This window comes from Pinus tabuliformis, chromosome 4_1 (genome assembly GCF_031772625.1).
Source record: "Pinus tabuliformis cultivar Carrire ecotype Pingquan chromosome 4_1, CPIR1, whole genome shotgun sequence".
Lineage (NCBI taxonomy): Eukaryota > Viridiplantae > Streptophyta > Pinopsida > Pinales > Pinaceae > Pinus > Pinus tabuliformis.
The window spans coordinates 826827127-826849862 of record NC_142303.1 but is presented as its reverse complement, the minus strand read 5'-3'; the positions used below and the strand labels follow the sequence as shown (position 1 = coordinate 826849862).

The 22736-nt window shown below is 39.0% G+C and overlaps 1 pseudogene; it reads right to left on the bottom strand.

Moving 5' to 3' along the window:
- LOC149178791 (serine--glyoxylate aminotransferase-like) overlaps positions 1-20975 on the bottom strand; it is a 48200-nt pseudogene extending 27225 nt beyond the window's left edge.
- Between the last annotated feature and the right edge of the window lie 1761 nt (positions 20976-22736).

Here is a 22736-nt window from a genome sequence, read left to right as displayed (position 1 = left end):
AGGTTCACACAATACGATTATAAGATTTAATAACTAATGACTCATAGATAAGGTAATATACTTGCATAGCAATGTAAGTGGGGGGGTTTCTCCTGAACAATTTAGAAACATTTTGGAATTTTAAAGTTTTTATAAACCTTAGGAAAGACTTTAATGAAACTTTGTGCATATGATAATATGTTAAGTAGCTTTGCAGCAATAAATATAGAGGGAATATTTTCAATAGGTAAAATCATGTTGTACACTAAATTATAAAACATCATAAACATGAGAAGGTTTGGTTTGTTGCAAGTATCTAAATATAGAATTAACATAATGAAATCAAAATTTAATAAGATTGAGTTGGTCGTTGAACAGAGATATTATAGTTCATGCATAAATTAATTGACTAACAATTGATGTGTATATGAATGACATGGAGTATGTGATAGTATGGCACATGCCTGACAATATGTACATGTTTGGGTGCATGATTGGATGAATTATTTGAATGCATGAATTGGAAGTATTTGTTGCAACATCAAGTATGCTAAGGTTGTCACATGAAAATGGACCTCAGGGAAAATATATTGAGGGGGGACAATTGTGAATGATGAAGACAATGCTAGCAAATGCATGTTAAGAAAATAAAAGATTGAACCAGTTGAATTCCTTAAAAATATTTCAAAGTATGGAAAATAACATCCGAAAGTAAGAATGTAAAGGAATTGGATAAGAATTCTTTTTAGCTAAATTTGATATCTTCTTTTATTCAAGTTAATGCATGTAGTTCATGTATGCCCAATGAGGTGTGTGATTAAGGAAAAAAGTTGTTACCACTTAAAGGTTTAGTAAAATATTAGTAATATGTGCATGCATGAAGCTTCCATGTTGAACAACATTTAAATGAATGAATAATACACTCATGAGATAAGATATGTTAGGTAATGCATCAAGACATTGCATGAAAATGTGGGAGGTATGAAGTAATTGTACAAACTACTTTGTGTTCATGAGTCCATGAGTACTAGCCTAACAAATTTAAGACAAGTGATTCCATCATATACTATTGAGTTTATCAATAAGATGTTAGAAAATCAAAAATATTTTCTTATGTTGATAATTACTTGTGATATATTTATAATCTTATTATCTTCTATTTATATTCTTATTTTATCTTTGATTTATCAAGCAATCATCATATCAAAACATGAAGATCAATGACACTAGATGAAGGAACTCAGTCGAGGCTAAAACCCCTATCTAGGGGGAAACCCCAATCAAACTCTTCGACTAATCAAATTGCGATAAACCAAGTCCTTAGACCTAACCAAAAGATTTTCCTCCTCCACCAAGTCAACCTTCCAATATGATTCAAGAAAATTGAGTAATCTCTTCTTGTCTAGTAGCTACAACCCAACAACAACAAAATTTTTCCACCCAACAACCAAAATTTCAGCCCTACTAAAGATCCATAATTTTTACCTCCGCAACAACTTCATGATTTTGCACCTGTGAGAGTAGACAGAGAAAATTTTACTTCCTTTTACTTGAAAAATATTTCCTTGTCCTTCACTAGTGTTAGAGGGAAAAGTGTCTATATAGAACTGCTCTATCCCACTAAGGTGTGACAGCTGCCTTAGAAACAAACAGAGAAAAGCTACTTTCATTTTTCCTTTATGAATTATAGATAGAGAAGAACAGAAAGACCAACCTCTGTCTTGTGCTAATCTCCTGATTTGATTCCTCTCTTCTTTGATAGTCTTTAGCTACCTGCTCCCTTGCATGCCCAGTTTCACAAAGTACCTGTAAGATCACAGTAGCATAGCACTATATAAAGACATGGATCTATAATCATAAACAATCTAGGATCAGATGTAAATTGACCATACAAATGTAGCAAATGTCAATGACACAAGAGCATGGAGGAAAACTTGAATAGCTTTTATTGATAAACAATAAAGAGCCAAGAGGAGTTACAACCAGTTGTTCTGACCCAGCATCAACCTCTCAGCAAGGAAGCCCCTCTTCACCTCATACAAAGCTTAGATCACCCAACAATTTGATGTTTGTCTCAAGAAACCAATAGCAATTCCTTACAATATGAAAAATTCCAGCCTCTGGATCTCTCGGATGAGGGATCCATATATAGATATCTGTAATGGAGATGAGTCAGCTTATGATTTGATTAGTGTCTTCCCTCTGATAGTTCTTGCTTCCACTTGGAGATTGATGATCTCTTACTCATCCTTGGTCGAATTCAGAGAGGCAAGTGTCACAGGAGAAGATTCTGGAAGCTTCCATTTCCTATCCACCTCACGAAATGACCCTGCGTGGGTCTGCCTAGTTGATTACAGTCGAAGGAGACAACTAGGTTGCTTGGAGGTGGGACTGAATAGACGGTCGGGTCCGACTCTGACGAACTTCCTTCCTGCGGTAAAGGAACGGGTAAATTTCCCCCATGTTCGTTGGAGTCTGTGCTTATGAAAAGAATTTGGACAGTGTCATCCTTGTTCTTTTCGGTGACTGTATCATCTAAAGATGGAACCTCTGAAGGCAAGACCAGGTCAACTGCCCCCTCGACCTTTTGACTTTCATCTGGTATGGGTTTAGATGGTTTGTCTTCAATGATAGATGCTTCAGCTGACCACCTGAGTGGGCCAGTTGGATTTTCAACTAGTGACGGACTCGGCAAGAGTTCTTTATATCCAGGAGGAAGTCGTAGCGGCGAAACCGGACGATCGTCCAAAACTCTTTTAGCCTTGTCTACGAAGGGACAACGGTGGACGACATGATTGCCTTCGCACAGTTTACAAGGAAATCTATATTTTCCTTTTTGTCCTGGGGCTTCACTTTCACTAGTTGACGGTGTGTTTTCAAAATGATCATCAGAGGTTGACAACACCGGGTTGTGCAAACGAGGAGACCAGTCCCTTAAGATCCAAGGGATACAAGGACAATCTCTATGATAGTGGTCTCCTTTGCAAATGACACATGGCGATTTAGGCCTGGTCGGTGCAGTGTGTGGATTTTCGCTAGACGACAGTCGTTTTCCCCCATTCGCTTTTGGCTCCTTCTTCTTCTTCTCTTTCTTCTTCTTTTCCTTCTTCTTCTCAGGTACTTGAATTTTTGCTTTACCAGCCTCATCAAGTGAAGAGGAAGGAGGAGAGGAAGAATTAGAGGAAGTAGAAGGTTGGTGGGTAACTCTGGACTCATCTAGTTGCTGATTCGATTGTTCAGGAATTGTGGTGTTCTGAACGACAGAGGTTGAGAAGAGCCATACAGGCAAGCCGATTTTCAGTCCTGGAAGTGACAATGTGGCCATATGGGGTGCACCAACATCTCCCCAAGAGGAGAAAGGACTAGGATTTCCTCCAAGGGGGATTCCTTGGTTGGTGGATTCCATTTTCTCAACCTAATATCAACGTAGGAAAGGGGTAATGGATATTCCGTTTAAAATAAATTTTAGACGCTTTGACACAACTTGTTTTTTCAATTTTTAAGAGTCGAGAAAAAACAAAAGATGACTCTAGTCTCCTTCGATTTTTAATGAGCCTGAAGTGACAAGTGCTTAGATGGACCTTTTCTGTTAAGGAGTCTGAAAAGGAACGAAAGGGACTGCTCTGGAAATCTAGGTAGAGGGATTACCAAACCAATCACAAAACTGCAGAATACTTTTTACGGTATGGCAGTCAATCTTCCCGAATGTTGTGTTTAGTGCATTGCGATCGATAGGGCGGCAGACACGGCTTCCTATGGATAAAGGATTAAGCCTATTGGGGCCTCCCAAAATATACTCGACGGTACATGGGAGCACAAGTCCGTACTGGCACTTATCACCTCAAAGTGGAGGAATCACCCAACCATCAGTGAGAACAACAGTTACCAGGCTTTACGACGCCGGAATACGTCTCTAGCCTAGACTTCTAAATTTTGTGCGTTAAGTTCCAAAGCGTTGTTAGATTCATTGAATTTATTTTATAGTTGATCTTGTTTATGAAGTTTGCCTTTCAGGTTCACCGCGAGATGTAGATGTAATTCCTAAAATGCAATCTAAGATCATAAACAAACTTTTATCTTCTTCGTGCAATGAAAATCCTAGCTACTAAGGAAAGAAAGACAGAATATTTTCACAAAGAGCAAAGAGCACACTCTAAATGCACTTTCCTAAATCAAGCCAATCAGACTGTCTATATGCAAATGCACATGCATGTATTTGTTTTCGACTTTCTTAGTATATGAATGCTAAAAAGAAAGTTGATGCACAAATCTGAATTTCTTTTCAAGCGACAAATATCAACAAGTTTCTTTTCGAAATCAAAAATGGAAACGATCACAACACCTTACGATTTTGAAATGAATACTTGTTCTTGACACTAGAAAATTACAAATTCAGACCAAAAAAAATAGTGACAGGATAATAGACCATCAACAGCAATCAAACTCTTTCCTACGATTGAAATCGACACTTGCGACAATTTCAAATCAAAGGATGATGGTACGATTATGCTACTTTTGCAAAGGAGAACTGAAAATGAATCAACAAACACACAAAAACATCTACAATTCTTTTGTACAAAGGAGGCGGAATAACAACAAGGAAAAGGGGTTTCAAATAGACATATACTGATCACAGGCAGCAAAATTCAGGAATAGAACTGGAAAGAATGAATCACAGAAACCAAAACTACACAGAGCCTAGTCTGATCAGCGCACCTGTAACATAGAGAATTTGAAATGCAGCACACCTTCTCCACTCGGGAAGTGCGCTGAAGTTCAGATTCTCTGAACAGTACCTGCGCTAGTCCAGAAAGGAGATTCTGTTTGGGTTCCGGGTCACAGTTTGGAGTTCAGTTCTTGGGTTTTGGCCGAGCAAAAAAGCAATCAGTAATGCAACAGTCAGGGGTAGATCTAAGGAGGATCTAAGAGCTATCACAAGGGCAATCAGATAGTTTGTGAATCAGTTGTTTAAATCATAAACAGATCCAGTAGATGGATTGAAGTAGCATTTATCTACTTTGCATTTGTTATGGCAAATGCAGTTCGAATGCTACCTGTAAGTTTATGAAACAGACAACAAAGAATGATAAACAAACAAACTAATACTTCCCCAGTGGAGTTGTCATTTTGTTATAGGGAAAAGTGTCTATATAGAACTGCTCTATCCCACTAAGGTGTGACAGCTTCCTTAGAAACAAACAGAGAAAAGCTACTTTCGTTTTTCCTTTATGAATTATAGATAGAGAAGAACAGAAAGACCAACCTCTGTCTTGTGCTAATCTCCTGATTTGATTCCTCTCTTCTTTGATAGTCTTTAGCTACCTGCTCCCTTGCACGCCCAGCTTCACAAAGTACCTGTAAGATCACAGTAGCATAGCACTATACAAATACATGGATCTATAATCATAAACAATCTAGGATCAGATGTAAATTGACCATACAAATGTAGCAAACATCAATGACACAAGAGCATGGAGGAAAACTTGAATAGCTTTTATTGATAAACAAGAAAGAGCCAAGAGGAGTTACAACTAGTTGTTCTGACCCAGCATCAACCTCTCAGCAAGGAAGCCCCTCTTCACCTCATACAAAGCTTAGATCACCCAACAATCTGATGTTTGTCTCAAGAAACCAACAACAATTCCTTACAATATGCAAAATTCCAGCCTCTAGATCTCTAGGATGAGGGATCCATATATAGATATCTGTAATGGAGATGAGTCAGCTTATGATTTGATTAGTGTCTTCCCTCTGATAGTTCTTGCTTCCACTTGCAGATTGATGATCTCTTACTCATCCTTGGTCGAATTCAGAGAGGCAAGTGTCACAGGAGAAGATTCTGGAAGCTTCCATTGCCTCTCCACCTCGCGGAATGACCTTGCCATTTGTCATTTCTCGCCCATCGCACCCCATAGAAGGGATTTTTGAAATGAAACGCACCCACACAGTGTAATTAGGTGAGATGCAACACACTTGGCTAGTGGAGCAGCCAAAATGATCCTGTTTTGACCAATTCTGAGCAGTTTTTCATGGAGAACTTCTGGGGGAAGCTGTAATATGTTGACCTTGTTCCTTTAGGGGTTAGAACAACACTTTTAGGGACTTAGGAGCCCTTGGTTTATGGACATTTCCTGCTTGGGGTTGTAGGGCCCAAAAATGTCTATAACAAGTAGGTTTTTATTCCTCTTTCTTAAATTCTGCACCCTTTTTTGTCTCCATCTATTGCCGATCAAACTTGAGATTGATGTGTTCCAAATGAGTCGAGTTGTTGCCATTTTATAGTGGTTTCTGCCTCTTTAATTAGGCTGACTTGTCCAAGTTGAGGCTAACTTGGTGAAGGAGGCCTAAATGACCTATGTTACATAAGAAAAAATTTCCTCTTTGATAGATAAAACCCAAGAAGAGTCATTTACATATTGACAAAGACAAGGACTATTGATATAAACCCTAGAATCCTACAATGGAATATTTGGTCTAAAAACATTGACCCAAGCATGAAACCCATGCTTTAATAAGTCAATTTATTTTATAATCAAATTTCTTTTCATTTCTTTTTACAAATACATTTCAAATACAATTATTAAGAATGACACTAATTACATTTTTCAACACTCTGTCTTAACTAAGGAGGTGTTCATAATTTCATATATACAAAGGTACATGGAATATCTCAAAGTGATATACACTATGAAGAGTTCACATCACACAAAATGGTCCATATTATATACCTCACTAGGGTGCTCCAATTGGGTGGGGCTAAGGTGTACTCAAGCTTTAGCTACTTTAGGTACCATCAGGATTTTAATCTCTAACACCAACCCAGGGATATAGGTGTGTATCAAAGGTCAGAGCTCCATGATCAATGCCACCCTCCCTAATTTGGGATATATACATAAACATATATGCTAACTATATGTCCTCCCAAGCATCTCGTTGACACAAGATGCTTCATCTCTCCTTATCAACTAAATCAGATATATATCCACCCCTCCAATCATGCTTCAAAAGTTCAATATTTTTACAAAGAGATCATGCATAATTAAAACCCTAATAGGTAATAAACCTTTAAATATATATCCAAGTAATCACAAACCTGCAAGATCCTCAATTATTATGATTCTACTTATATCATAATCAAGTTATTCAAGTACAACTTGTTAGAATCTTTTCTTCTTCTTTTACTTCTTTAGTAGCACCAAATATAGCCTCAATACTTCTCAACTATTTTGTTAGTAAATTCATATATAATTCTTTCATTTATTCTGTAGTTTCCTTTTGTATTCAAGGTATTCATTATGATTGTCATACTATGCCCTCCCTCTCAACTAGGGAGATATACCCTTTCTTCTATCCAAGCTCCCTCACAAATTTAGGGAGATCAACAAATTCCTTATCTTATGCTATCATAGTAAATTTATTCTTTTAATGCTTCATGGCATCAAGGTCATGTTGATAATCATCATTCTTATAACTTCCTTTACCATGATCATCATCATATTTAATTACGAACATCTTCAGCATCTTGAATATTATGTACCTCCAAAATTTTAATAGCAAGTACAACCAAATAAAAATTGAAGAATGAATTATATAAAATTCATGTCATTTCAATGGAAGTGTAGGTTTTAAACCTGTACAAAAATTATCTGCAAATGAATTCTTAAAACAGAAAATAAACAGTGATGAGAACATAAAACATAAAACAAATATACACAAATATTTTCCCATCAATCCCAAAACTGGGACTACTAGATTGATTTTTCATTATATTCCTTTCAATGTTACAATATATATATATATATATTTATATATATATATATATATATATATATATATATATATATATATATATATTATATATATATTATATATATATATATATATATATATATATATATATATGCCGAAGAATTCATAAACCCCAATCCATTAACCCTAGATTTGAACATAATCATAATTCCCTTGATCGGATCTACAAAATACCATGGGTAGAAAACCATCATAAAACCCATGCACAAAACCATAGGTAGGTCTTCCCACCTATTATAGGGTCAGAAAAAAAATATTCCCCGACAACTGTGCCCGACACGACGAACAAGGGGAGCTATCCCCCCCCCCCCCGCCCTGTGACCCCCCGCTCATGTGAGTAGTCATGGAAATAATATAATACACACACAATAGGAAGCATCAAAACATTCATGCTTTATCAAATACCTAAACCTATTTATGTTCATGATCAACAATGGTTATATCTTTTATATACTAAACTTCAACAATTTGCTAGGGTTTTGTCACAAATCCTAGACTTCATCTACGAGACATAAAACCTTAGATATCATCAACTCAATAATAAAGTTTCAACAATGTGCTTTTATAATTGCATATCAAACACTATTAGGGTTTATTCCAAGCCCTATATTTTATAATCAAAACTATATCAATAATAGAAAACAATATACTTCTAGGGTTTCATTATCGTGCCCTAGAATTAATCACATATTCTACTAGGGTTTTATTACAAACCCTAGATTTTATTAATCAACGAACAAGTTAGCATATTCACATATACATATCTAGAATTTTGTCATCATGCACTAGCATCTCATATCAATATCTATTTAGGTAACCCACGATACAAACACTAATACATCGAAGTTAGATATACAACAATTTTGACCAGGAAAGGGTTTTGAGCATAAAACTGAATTCCCAAAACCCTAAAAATATATGGTTTCATTATATAAGCTAGACATTAACAACAAACCCTAAAAGACTAGGGTTTTTACCACAACATTATCAAAACTCTAAAATTCAAAAGAATAGGATTTTATTATATGTTTTCAACTTATCAACAACCCCTAAGTATACTAGGGTTTCATTATTAACATTGACATACCCTAAGCATCGAAAGGTTAGGGTTTTCTAGTGAACCCTAAAGGTTAGAGATTTAACAAAATGTTTAAATAAGAGATAATATAATGAGGGTAGATTCATTCTAATTATTTATCACCCTACCAAGAATATTTATGATTCAAAACCCTATACATAAATATGTTAGTAATGTAAAATAAATTTCAAAAGAAGAATGATCATACCTTTTATATGAAGAAAGCCTTGCAACAAATTTTGTAGTTTATGACATACCTTGAGTTGTTCTTTAGAAAAGCTTGTAGGACATCAATTTTTGAAGGGATTCCTTTGCACCAGAACTTCTTTCACGATTCAAGTATTTCCTTTGAAGTCTCCTCCATAACCTTTATGTATTCTCCAAGCTTTCCTACCAAGGAAAATTATAAAGAAAAGGTTATTAGTATACAATACAAACAAATCTCGATGTGAGGAGTCTTGAAATGTGGCAACAAGAATATTCCAATTTAATTTGTCCTTGAATTAAATTTTGAATTAAAATCAAATTGTCTTAACAACTACTTGGAAATAATTAATTAAGTTATTTTGACTTAATTAGTTGGAGAAATTCAAGTTAGAAGTATTTCTGAATTCATGCAAGAGTTATCCCTTAAATTAAGGAGATAAGCCTTAAATTAAGGAGATAAGATTGAGTTATATTTGAGTTGTAGTTAGTTAAATCAGTTTACTAAGTTAAGTACAGTTAAATTAGTTCCAAACTATTTGAGGAACTAATGGTGAGTTAACAGTCAGTTGATGCATGAATGCACTCAACTAGTGTACTCCAGTAAACTAAATATTCCCTCATCAGAAAATTATGCATGTCTATTCTGAGAAATACCTAGTGTTGAGCTAAATGTCAAGGACAATGTACTATCAATTGCATGTGTTTTCCTATAAAGAAAACTCATTCATGCAGAAGGAATCATTCCTTGAGGATTGCGCAGTTATGACAGTGTGTGAGATTAGGAGATCATCCACTTGGTAAAACGAGTTTTTCCACTTGGTTGAAGGAGATCATCCTAGAGGAATAGCACAAGGAAATAGGAGCTTGGAGGGCAGAGGAGAAAGCTTGAGAGAAGCTTTGATTTCCTGTGAACATCTGTGAGGATTGTACTGAGAGTTGGCTAGCTGTGAGAGCTAAGGCGTTGTATAATCTCTATGTATTTCCACCTTGTATGATAATACAGATAGTGGGGTTTTTAGCTGAGGCTTTCCCCAAAGTATTTTCATGTGTATTGTGCATTGATTCTTCTTCTTCTAGTTATATGTGTTCAGCTCAATCTTGCTCGATCTTTAAGCTTCCGCAAATTGATAGTAGAGGTAGGTTATAGTATTTTACTTTGGTTATATTGCATTATCGGGTTAACGTACAGGCAAATTTTCTACATGGTCTTAGAGCGAGATTTGTAGAGAATTTGAAACATTTCTACGAGGAAACCAAACATGAAAAATGAAAAAAAGAACAATATAATTATCTTTTGGTAAAATGGTGAAGGCTCCCTCTTAATCCAATCCTTTTGAGGGATACCTGCAACCTTTTAAAACAATTCAAAAAGCTCTAAAAATTAGATCTATGAGTCTAGAAATCAAAACATAAAAGAAAACATTGTAAAACTTAAAGTAGAAGGATATGTAAGGGATAATATCCCTAAGAGACTTTAGAAAAGAAGTCATTGACTTTAGATTCTTCAATATTTTTTTTCTTTGGTGGAGCTCCATCGGTAACATTTGCATGTTCTCTATCTCTCTTCTTATTTCTTGGATTCTTAGAACATTGACTTTTGTAATGTCCCATTTTGTGACAATTGTAGCACTCAATATTTGGTATATCAACCTTCTTCTTTGGTTCTTCGAACTTCTTGTATGTTCCATTCTTTTTTTGATGATCAAGGTATGCATTAGAAGTGTTGATTTCTTCATCCTCTATTTTTTCATTTACTAATGAGATACGGGATTCTTCTTGACTACATGCATTCCACATTTGTTCAAAGTTAGATGTATCCTTCCAACTAATAATTCTTAATGCAAAAGCACTCCAAGATTTTGCTAGACCTAGTAGAGAAACAATCACAAGTTCTTTTCTAGTACAAATTCATCTATAGCTTAGAGTTCATCTCTTTTTCAAGAGATTCTTACAAAATATGATGAAACAATATATCCTTTAGTCATCTTTATTGTTCTTAGTTAATTCTTGAGACTGGCTATTTGACCAATGTTCTTGATGGTAAAAAATTTGGAGAGGGCTTCATACATATCTTGAGCGGGATATATATTGGATATGTATGGGATTAGATTATCCTTTACTCCATATACTATTAGTGTTGGAGAGGTAAATCCCCTCTATGAATAGAGGCGATCCCTACTAGCCCAGAACGGGTCTAGCAACAATCAGTCAATGCTACTATGCAAGTTCCTAATTGCAAGTAAAAAGTAGGCAATGGACACCTACTTGGATTCCAACGCTATTGTTTGATGCAGAGATGCCGCTCTCGCTCCTTCGCTCTGGCCGGTCACGATCCTCCACGATCTCCGCGGATAGACACCTGCACACATGAAGAGAAAGACAAACACAAGCGTGAAATCTAATAAAAGCAATTATACATCAGTTAGAAAGGACGTAATTCACATTAACCATTACAAAGACAAATGAGAATGGAACCATAAAAGTAGTCATCTATTACTAATCAATAACAGGAGAAGAGTACAACCAAATGTTCTGACGTCGAATCCTTCTCAAGAGGGTCCAGCCAGCAAGTCTCTTAAGCATTCACCCTTAGATATAGATCTCCCAAGACAAGAACTCTCTCTCACACAAGCAACACTTCACAACCTTCCTTAAGCTATCTAGCAATTCCACACTTATCACACCAACTACCTACTAGTAGCAGCAATCTGAGCACTATAAACTCCACACAATCCAAACTCAAAACTAGCTGCTCATGGCAATGGTAGAGGTTTAAATAGGAGAAGGAATTTCCATGAATGGAGGGAGGATGAGCTTATCTCCAAGGAAGGTGGTTTCAAATGACGAACAGACATGCCATAGAAGGGAGGGCGATACTCACAAGGCCAACAACCAAGTCTGGAGTTATCTGGAAGGCTGGCTGTTGGAACAAATTCGCCCAAACTGGATCAGCGCGGCTTAATACAAGCATATGGTGCGCTGGCCCATGAAATTCGACCAGCGCGGAAAACCCGTGTGCTTCCGCACTGGCAGCGCATCAGTTGCATTATCAGCTGCGAGTCAGCGCGGTTATTTTAATAACAGTCGCGCTGATCAAATAAACTTTGGCAAAGTGGGTCATTTGGCAGATTAGAGAGCAGGAGCATGATTAAATGGAGTTCATGAAGTTTTAACGAGCCTGACAAAGGAGGAGCTCGGCATCTTTTCCTGTTTAGAGAGTCTGAAAAGACAGCGAAAAAGAAAACTCCAGGGGGGTCCTTTTTCGTAAAGTTGTGTCTCCTGAGCCTGAAAAAGTATAAAACGATGCTCGAAAGAACCGCCCGACCAGTATGATCGAGGAGTACTTTTCATAAGTAGTAACTTCGACCCGAAAACTTAGAAAAGCGGTCAGAAGTACGTCGTTTTGGAGCCAATAACGAGTTCGAAATGACAAACACTCGGCAATCTTTTTAGTTTAAACGGTCGAAAAAAGAGCTTTAAAGGCAACCGCCTCTCACTTTTTTAACAAGTTAAGAGGGAGACTCGGCTATCTTTTCGTCTTTAAATGGTCGGAAAAGAGCTGAAAGCAGACCTCCATTTTTATTCTCTTTAACGAGTCAAAAAGGGAAAATACTCGGCAATCTTTTCATATTTTACGAGTCAGAAAAGAGCTTAAAGGTGACTCATCCTAGAGGAACGAGTGGTATAAAGGGTAGCAACTGGTTCCGGAAATGGTGGAACTACTCAAAACATGTAATGGTCAAGAGGCTGGCTAATAAAAACACTCATCGCTGCGGTTCCTCAGGAAAGGATAAACAACCAAGTGAGAGCATATGATCGGCCAAAGAGATGGTAGCAATGGAATGAAACAACCAAGGCTCATCTAACAGAATTTAGCAGATAAAAATGGCAATCACGAGATGTAAATCGGGTATGGGTATGGGTTCATTTTTACACAAGCTTGAACCATGGAGAACTTTGCTTGGATTCTATTTCATGTTTACACAAGCTTGAAACGAAAAACTATGCTTGTTATAAGTTCGCATGCCCCCAGCATAATGACGCAAAATGAGGTACATTCCCCCAAGCTTCATTGCATTCAACACAGTGGATGGAATGAAGGTTCACTTTCGAGATCTTGGAAAGACTCGACTTGTATTTTACGAGATCTTAATCAAAGACTCGATTTGGAAAGGGAGTTGTTTCATTTTTTAATGAGGTTGACACAGTAAAAGAACTATCCTCATAACCCTTGTTTCATTTTTTAACGAGCTTGACACAAGATCAAGAACTATGCTCCGACCAGACCGAGTTTCATTTTTTAAGGAGCTTGACACAGGAAAAGAACTATGCTCCACCCAAACTTCATCATAATGAATAGAAAGTTGGGGCGTCCAAGATTGCCACTCCCGGTGGAAGGGAAATATCTTGGAAGTCAGGGCCCAATGCCCCCAAGACACTATGCACGATGGCGGCATCACTGGATACAGGCACGGGATAGGTGGCCACGTAGTTGATCTGCGGTGGGGCAGATACAACTGGTGGATAAAAACTAGGAGGGGACGACAACTGCGTAGGAGGCATTGGGGGACTAACGAACGATAATTGATCGATAGTCACAATTCTTCTATCGTGCGGAAAGCAAACCACACGGAAAAGCGAAGAAACGAGGGCCCCCATGGCGTAAACATAGTCGCGACCAAGGAGAAGACTAAAGTCTAAAACACCTTGGGTAACCAAGACGTCTATATAGACGGTTTTTCCTCCCAAAGTAATAGGGAACTTCAGGAGAACTCCTAGAGATGGACAGGCTCCTTCGTCGAAGGCCAACAGATTTTGAGTAACTGGCCCAAGCTGCGGGGAACCTAAGGCTTGCCAAGTAGTGTACGGCATAAGACTGACAGACGCCCCTTCATCCAAAATAGTGCCAGGTACTGCCTTAGCACAGGCATGTACTGTGATCTGGAAAGGCATATGGGATGGAAGGCGACCGACGATCAGGAAATTCCAATCAAAGGAAGCGACCAGACTACTTGGTGGGGGAATCGTATGATTGCCCCCATGTGCTAAAGGAACCGAAGGAGAATCTTCGGGAGTAGCTGGGTTAGGAGAGTCATTTCGGGACTTAGGAGAATCTGAAGAGATGAGAAGAACATGGGCGTGATGCTCGTCCGAAGCAGAGTGATCGACGGGTGGTGAACTCGAGTCGACACTCTTTTCGACCAATGGTTGGTCTAGAACAGGCTGGGGACAGCTGGGTTTGGGAAGAGGGGCCTGGACAAGAGAAGAATGTGAACCAATCTCATTGTCGGGAGGTGGATGATCTGCAGCTGTAGAAAGACATTGATATCCAACGGGGAGTTGGGGTGAGGGAGCTGGGAGACTTTCCAAGACCCTGGAGGCTTTATCCATGAGTGGAAAAAGGTGATGGGGATGATTGCCTTCACAAAGTCTACAGGGGATTCGAATCTTACCTTTTCCCTTACCATTCCCAATTGATAAGGTAGCATCGCTGTGAGCTTCATAGGACGATGAGGGGTGGGTCGGATCGCGAGACCATACTTCTAGTACCCTAGGAATGTCAGGACAATCACGAAGAAGATGGTCCTCCTTGCATAATCGACAAGGAAACTTAACCTTCCGCGGAGGAGCGGAAGGGGGCCCGACTTCAGGTGTACTCGAGGGAGTAACAGTTATACTTGTAGCCTCTCCCTTAGGAGACTTCTTCTTCTTCTTCTTAGCCACCTGGTTATTCGAATCGAGACTTTCACCAGGCGAAGTACAAGAGGAAGACGTAGAAGTAGGCGTCGAAGGGGAGAGATCCACCTTAGGATCAACATGATGTTGTTCAGGTGGAGGGACCGATGGACTAGCAGCCGATACGGCAGGGACCAAAGAGGTTGAAAACAACCAAACAGGCAACCCGACAGTTAACCCCGGAAGGGATAACGTTGCCATATAAGGAGCACCAACATTCCCGAGAGGAGGGAAATGACCAGGATTCCCATCAGGAGGGGAACTTGGGTTGGGGAACCCCGGAAAAGTTGTCATGGAAAACAAAAAGAAGCCTACTCAAGCTAACACACACAAGATCTAACCAGATAACGTTAATCGTGGCCAAATAAATCTTAAGACGCAAAGACACAACTTGACCTTTTCATGTTTTAAGAGTCGAGAAAAGGACAAAAAGATGACTCTAGTCTCCTTCGAATGTTTAATGAGCACGAAGTGACAAGATGCTCACTGGCACCTTTTCTTTTAGGGAGTCCGAAAAGGATCAAAAGTGATTGCTCTGGAGATTCTAGGCAAAGGGTTTACCAAGCAATCCGTAAAACTGCTTATACACCTTGGCAATCGTATGAGAACCAAGGACTTTCCGTACTGCAGTCAATCTTCCCGAATGCTCTGTTCAGTGCGTTACGGTTCGCAGGGCGGCAGACTCGGCTTCCTATGGATCAAGGATAAAAGCCTAGTGGGGTCTCCCTATATATGCGATGGTACGTGGGAGCACAATCCGTGTTGGACCACTATCGAGTCACAGAAGGAGGAATCACCCAACCGTAATGTGAAACAATAGTGACTATGTTTAAAGACGCCGGAACACGTCTCTAGCCTAGACCTCTAGATGTTTGTGTTAAGTTCCAATGCGTTTTTAGGTTTATTCGGTTTATTTTATGGTTGATCTTGAATTAAGTTTCAGTTTCAGGCCTTATCGTGTGATCTCTCACAATTACCTAGATGCAAACTACATGCCAAAGAATACCATTTCGTTTTATGAATTCTAACTATGAGAGGGTTAGGAGTTTTCAATCAAACAAAATGAACTCAACCAATCAAACAATCTAATGCAGCTAATGGCAAAGAAATGAGACTTTTCTTTTGAGAACACAAATCAATGAAATGTTCTTCTTTTCATTAACTATTGAATGAGAAAGATATTACTTCGATTTCTTTTCAATGGCACAATGCATTTAAAATGAATTTTGAGAGACAGCAACACCGAGTAAAGAGAAACAAAATCACTCAATGAGAAACACAACAAGCGTGAAAAGAGCCGGTTGAACCCAAGCAATTGTAATCCGTGTTGGGATAGCGAAAAGTAATCGAAGCAATCCAAAGACCGGTTCGATGACAATCACCTAAACAACCAAGCAAAGAAAGCAAAAGGGAAGGTTTTTGCAAAAGCAAAGGCAAGTAGTAACGAATCTTTGTGAACGAGTGATGAAACAAAATCAATCCAGTGAAAACGGGATGATAAGACTAGGTCACCGGACACAAAACAAGATCCGCCCGACAAGACTTCGCAAGCAAGTGTTTCACAGTTCACACAATGAAAAACAAGTCATAAACCAAGTGGAAAGAGTAAGGGACAGTCAAACCAACAGGCTCAGGAGGCAAATTTGAAACAAATTGAATTCTATAGGATCAGCGCGGGTAGAACTCAGCAACAATGCGCTGACAAGAAGTCACGCATAGCAACAAAGCGCTGTCAGCGCGGAAGCACACGGCTTAGTCGCCCTGGTTCGTTTTTTAGAATCGTCGCGACTATTAAATGTACAAGCACGATGACCACGGAGTCAAAGAAACAGCTATGCGCTGTCAGCGCGACTGTTTTGATATAAACCGCGCTGAGGCTAAAAAACAAGCACAAACAAGCCAAAAGCTCCCAAACCAAGGCAATAACTCTTTAAACAATTAAGGCACCTCCCAGATTGAACCGGGAAGGTTAAAACAGAGGACTAACCCCTGATCTTTGAAAAGAGAGTAACAATCAAACTCAAAACAAGAATGAACAAAAAGAGACAAAGGCCAGCTCCCCAGCGGAGTCGCCAAATTGTTAAAGAGGTAAATCCCCTCTACGGATAGAGGCAATCCCTACTAGCCCAGAACGGGTCTAGCAACAATCAGTCAATGCTACTATGCAAGTTCCTAATTTCAAGTAAAAAGTAGGCAATGGACACCTACTTGGATTCCAACGCTATTGTTTGATGCAGAGATGCCGCTCTCGCTCCTTCGCTCTGGCTGGTCATGATCCTCCACGATCTCCGCGGATAGACACCTGCACACATGAAGAGAAAGACAAACACAAGCGTGAAATCTAATAAAAGCAATTATACATCAGTCAGAAAGGACGTAATTCACATTAACCATTACAAAGACAAATGAGAATGGAACCATAATAGTAGTCATCTATTACTAATCAATAACAGGAGAAGAGTATAACCAAATGTTCTGACGTCGAATCCTTTTCAAGAGGGTCTAGCCAGCAAGTCTCTTAAGCATTCACCCTTAGAGATAGATCTCCCAAGACAAGAACTCTCTCTCACACAAGCAACACTTCACAACCTTCCTTAAGCTATCTAGCAATTCCACACTTATCACACCAACTACCTACTAGTAGCAGCAATCTGAGCACTATAAACTCCACACAATCCAAACTCAAAACTAGCTGCTCATGGCAATGGTAGAGGTTTAAATAAGAGAAGGAATCTCCATGAATGGAGGGAGGATGAGCTTATCTCCAAGGAAGGTGGTTTCAAATGACGAATAGACATGCCATAGAAGGGAGGGCGATACTCACAAGGCCAACAACCAAGTCTGGAGTTATTTGGAAGGCTGGCTGTTGGAACAAATTCGCCCAAACTGGATCAGCGCAGGTGTATTACTGAACTGGAGCGCTGACAGTGCATCTTAATAACGGAGGAGGCTGTGTCAGCGCGGCTTAATACAAGAATATGGTGCGTTGGCCCATGAAATTCGACCAACGCAGAAAACCCGTGTGCTTCCACGCTGGCAGCGCATCAGTTGCATTATCAGCCGCCAGTCAGCGCGGTTATTTTAATAACAGTCACGCTAATCAAATAAACTTTGGCAAAGTGGGTCATTTGGCAGATTAGAGAGCAGGAGCATGATTAAATGGAGTTCATGACACAGTAGGGAGACTGACAGGGAGACAGTGACAAATTACTGTGTAACAATTAGATTCATGGCCAAGATGTTGATTTAATTGAACTTTTCCTTTCCTACGTCATCTATAGGCTTCTTAACTTTTCCTTGAACAAGATTCAAAACTTTATGTTTAGAAAGAATAAGATCTATCTTATTCTTCCATGCCCTGTAGTTGGAGGCTCCTTCTAGCTTATTTCCAAACTTCATTGTCATGTCTTCTTTTCTTGATATAGATAGTAGAACTTCCTCTTATATCATCTTTATCTTTTCACCCTTTTAGTAGATCTTTTGTTTATTCCTCCTTAAACCTTATTTCAATTGACATTGACGCTGAATTTTTCCTTCCTTCTTCACCTTAGCTTTGATACCATGTTAGAAAATCATAATGGAAAAAATATTTTCTTATGTTGATCATTACTTATGATATATTTATAATCTTATTATCTTCTCTTTATATTCTTATTTTATATTTGTTTTATCAAGCAATCATCAAATCAAAACATGAATATCAAATACACTAGATGTAGGCACTCAGTTAGGGCTAAAACCCCTCTCTAGGGGAAATCCCATTCAAACTCTTCCACTAATCAAATTCATATATATCAAGACCTTAGACCTGACCAAAAGACCTTCCTCCTCCACCAAGTCAACCTTCAAATACGATTCAACAAACTTTAGTAGTTTATTCATGTCCATTAGCTACAACCCAACAACAAACCAAAATTTCAACCCCTAACAACTATAACTTCGGCCTCCCCAACAACTTCAAAATTTTACATGTGTGAGAGTAGAGAGAGAAAATTCAACATCCTTTTTCTTGACAAAGCCTTCCTTCTCCTTCGCTAGGGTTTTATTCCTCTTACCTGAATTTCACACCCTTTTCTATCTCCATCTATTTCAGATCGAACTTGAGATTGATGTGTTCCAAATTAGTCAAGTTGCTACCCTTTTATAGGGGTTTTTACCTCCCTAATAAGGCTGACTTGTGCAGGTTGAGGCCATCCTAGTGGACAAGGCTAAATGACCCATTTTACATAAAAATAATTTTTTTCTTTGAGAGATAAAGCCCAAGAAGGGTCTTTTACATATTGATAAAGACAAGAACTCTTGATATAAACCCTAGAAGACTACAATGGAGGATTTGACCTAAAAACATTGACCCAAGCATGAAACCCATGCTTTAATAAGTCAATTTCTTTTATACATGTTTTTTTCTTTCTTTTGACAAATACATTTCAAATACAATTATCAATACCGACACTAGTCACAATTTTCAACATAAGGAACATGTAGTTCAAGGATTGGTTTCTCCTATTCAATGTAAAAATTTGTATGGAATTTGTTGATACATGAAAGTAAGGTTTCATTAATACCTAGAGGGTTCTAACAAAGGATTAGAGCCTTTAGTGTATAAATATTACTAGAATCCTTGTGATGCATCCATGAATTACTATTGATATGATTTAGTCATGACACTCATATTATGAATCATGATGGTATATATGCTTGTGGCATTGAGTGCATGCATGACTAAATGTTGTGAAGGCATCTATAGAAGGTCCAGACGTAGCCAAACCAAAAATAATATACACATTGATAAAAGGAGAAGAATTGAAGAGAACCATATTTTTGATGTAGCTAAGGAAAGGATGAAGACCTTTATTGTAATGAAAGAAAACACCAAGGTTGGTATTTCTATAGGCAAAGAAGGTCCATGATTAATGAAAATACTGAGAATTATGTTATTTAAAGGGGAGGAGATTATGACACCTTGTTGGCTTGTTGGGGCCTGAATCAGGTTCAGAGGTGATTTAGCCAAACAAATCTCGATACTACTGGCTCTTTCGGCAATAGTCCACGGAGCGTGGACTAAGGTCTCACCCGAAGTAGTATGGGAGGGTGATAGAACCAGGTTTCCGCACCCTGGAGATGTTTGATGAGTTCAAGTGATCCGTAGATCGACCCTGCGCGCATGTCGCTACGCACACTTACCTGTACCTCGTAGCCTGAAATGTTGCCTTCACGCAACCCTACTCAGGGGCCGAACACTATTATTACCCAAGTCCTTACTAGTATTCCACTGTTAGTAGATTAAATTAGCCTACTTATAAGCGTTAAGTTATACTTAGCAATATAAATCCTTCATACAAGTGCGTACAATAAATAAATAGTATAATTTCAATTTATGTCAAACAAGTAATAAACCAAGAATAGATACACGGAATTAAGATAAAACTTCTCTTTATTATTATCTTCCTCGGTTATAGACTCGACTCCACCCTACACACTCAACTGCAGGGGTTCGTGCACTCAGCTGCAGACAACTAGGCCTCTACGCACTCAACTGCAGAGCCTTCTCCTACCCTATGACCCAAGACACATTTAGACTCTTGCTCTTTGCTTTTTCTTGTTATCTCCTACTTCGCTACTTTTACACTTAGAGCCTCGCTCTATTTATACAATCCCATGGTCCACAAACCATGGGTAGGCCGACATTACATTACAAACTATGGTAGACAACCCTATGACTCTAACATAGTTCCGCGCCCACAATTCATGGGGCTTTTACAACATCATTCGGTCAAAACATGGGATTTGAGCCCCAAAACATGCCTCGGGGGGATTCCAGGCCCAACAATCCCCTAACACAAACATCACGACTCGCCCTTGAGTCACTTTGTTGGCGCAATGCTCTTGCACGGAGTTCCTCCAACTGTCCTCGAACTGTGCTAATGTCGGCAGCACACTGAGCCATTGCTTGCTGAATCTGTTGCATCCTCTGTTCTGAGACCTCCGTGTCTAGGGCGCTTCTCTGCATTAACGTGTGCATTCCCTGTATGTGTGCAAGCTTTCCTTTGATGACTGTTGTGAGAGTGAAAGCCTCGTCAATCCATGGCTGGATGCGCGCTTTGAGAGCTGCCTCCTTATGTCGCGTCGCATCCACCTGCTCCTTCAGTGCCTTAGCTTGTTGCATCCTCGTAAGCCGCTGAGTGAGGACTATTGTCTATGCAGTTCCTCGAACACTGTCATATTGTTGTTGGAGTTCTTGCCCCTATATCTCCAAGCGCTGGATGTTGGGGTCCTCCGGTAGAGTTGTGAGGACCTCAAGTTCTTGTTCTAAAAAAGTGGTACATTCTTGCATTACACCTCCAATTTCTTCCAATCTCGCTACAATAGCACTAGTGCATTGTTCTTGGACTGCCCAGGGAGTGGAAGGCTATGCCTTTAGCCACAGTTCAGTGATCTGAAGATTCAGCTCCAGCTGAACCTTGGTCGTTTCTTCTCTAGCCTCACGGACTCTGGTTTCCAACCTATGGATCTGCACCTCTACTGGTAGATCTACTGGGATAGCCAACTCCGAAACGCGTTGGCAAGCATCATTTACCACCTACGCCAACTATTGGTTCTGCGACACCAATTCATCGTACTGCAGATTGAGCTGTTCCATATTTATCTTTTGTTCACTGACAACTTGGATCACGCGGCTCTCCCTAGCACGCAGCTCTGTTGTTATCCCATCCTGTAGCAGATACAGTGTCTCTCGCGGAAGGGTGGCCGAATTAAGGCGAAGGCCTTTGATCATGTTAACCACAAATCTGTCAATCTCATTCGCTGTTATTAGGGCCCCTACCAATAACACTATTGTGTTTTCCATCTGTGTGTGTAGCATCTACTCTACTGCCGAGGATCCTGCTGTGAGGTGGGTCGAAAGGGTACCCACCAGAGGGGGTCTGTTATGAAACCAGCTCAAGAAAAGATAGAAAAGATAGATCAATGCCTTAGAATTCAGCCTCTTCAAGGGGGAAACCTCCTTTACATTACATAAATGAACAATTCCTGGATGATTCAAATGACAAACCTCCTTTCTATATATAGGAGTCTAAGGAGTCACAATATAACCCAGCCGACCTAACAATAATAATATAAAGCCACAAAAATAACAATAGAGGGATTCTATGGGGCACATTAATAACAATATGGGGACAATAGGAACACAACAATATTAACAAGGGGTATAACTACAATAGTAATGGGGTAATCACTAGTATTATAGGGACCCAACATGCCCCTCTCCTTCAAAAAAAGTGTTGTCCTCAACGCTTGAGTAGTTCTGGATACTTCTATATAAAATTCTCATCCTCCCATGTGGAATCTTCAGCGGATAAGTTCTTCCACTTGATAAGATACTCCGAAATTGATCGATTTCATAGCTGTCAAGTTCTTATTTCTGTGACTGCTTCTGGTTCCAATATAATTTTTCCTTCCTCGTCAAGTTCTAGCAATATTGTTTGAACTGGGAGCTTGTCACCTATAACCTTCTTTAAACATGAAACATGGAAAACTGGGTGCAATCGAGAAGCTGCAGGAAGCTCCAATTTGTATGCCATAGTACCAATCTTTTGCAACACCTTGTACGGACCATAATACTTTAGTGATAATTTATTATCCTTCTTAGCTTGCTTGAGAGACATTTGCTTATATGGTTGTAGCCGTAGGAATACCCAATCACCTACATCAAAACTTCTTTCACTACGATGTTGATCTGCCTGTTGTTTCATTCTATTCTATGCCAACATGAGGTTATCCTTTAAGAGTTGGAGGACTTTTTATTGATGTTCGATGTGATGTTCCACTACCTGAACCTTAGAATTTTCTCTTAAATATGATGTGATGGATGGTGGCTGATACCCATAAAGTGCCATAAATGGGGTCATTTTTGTTGCTATATGGAAGG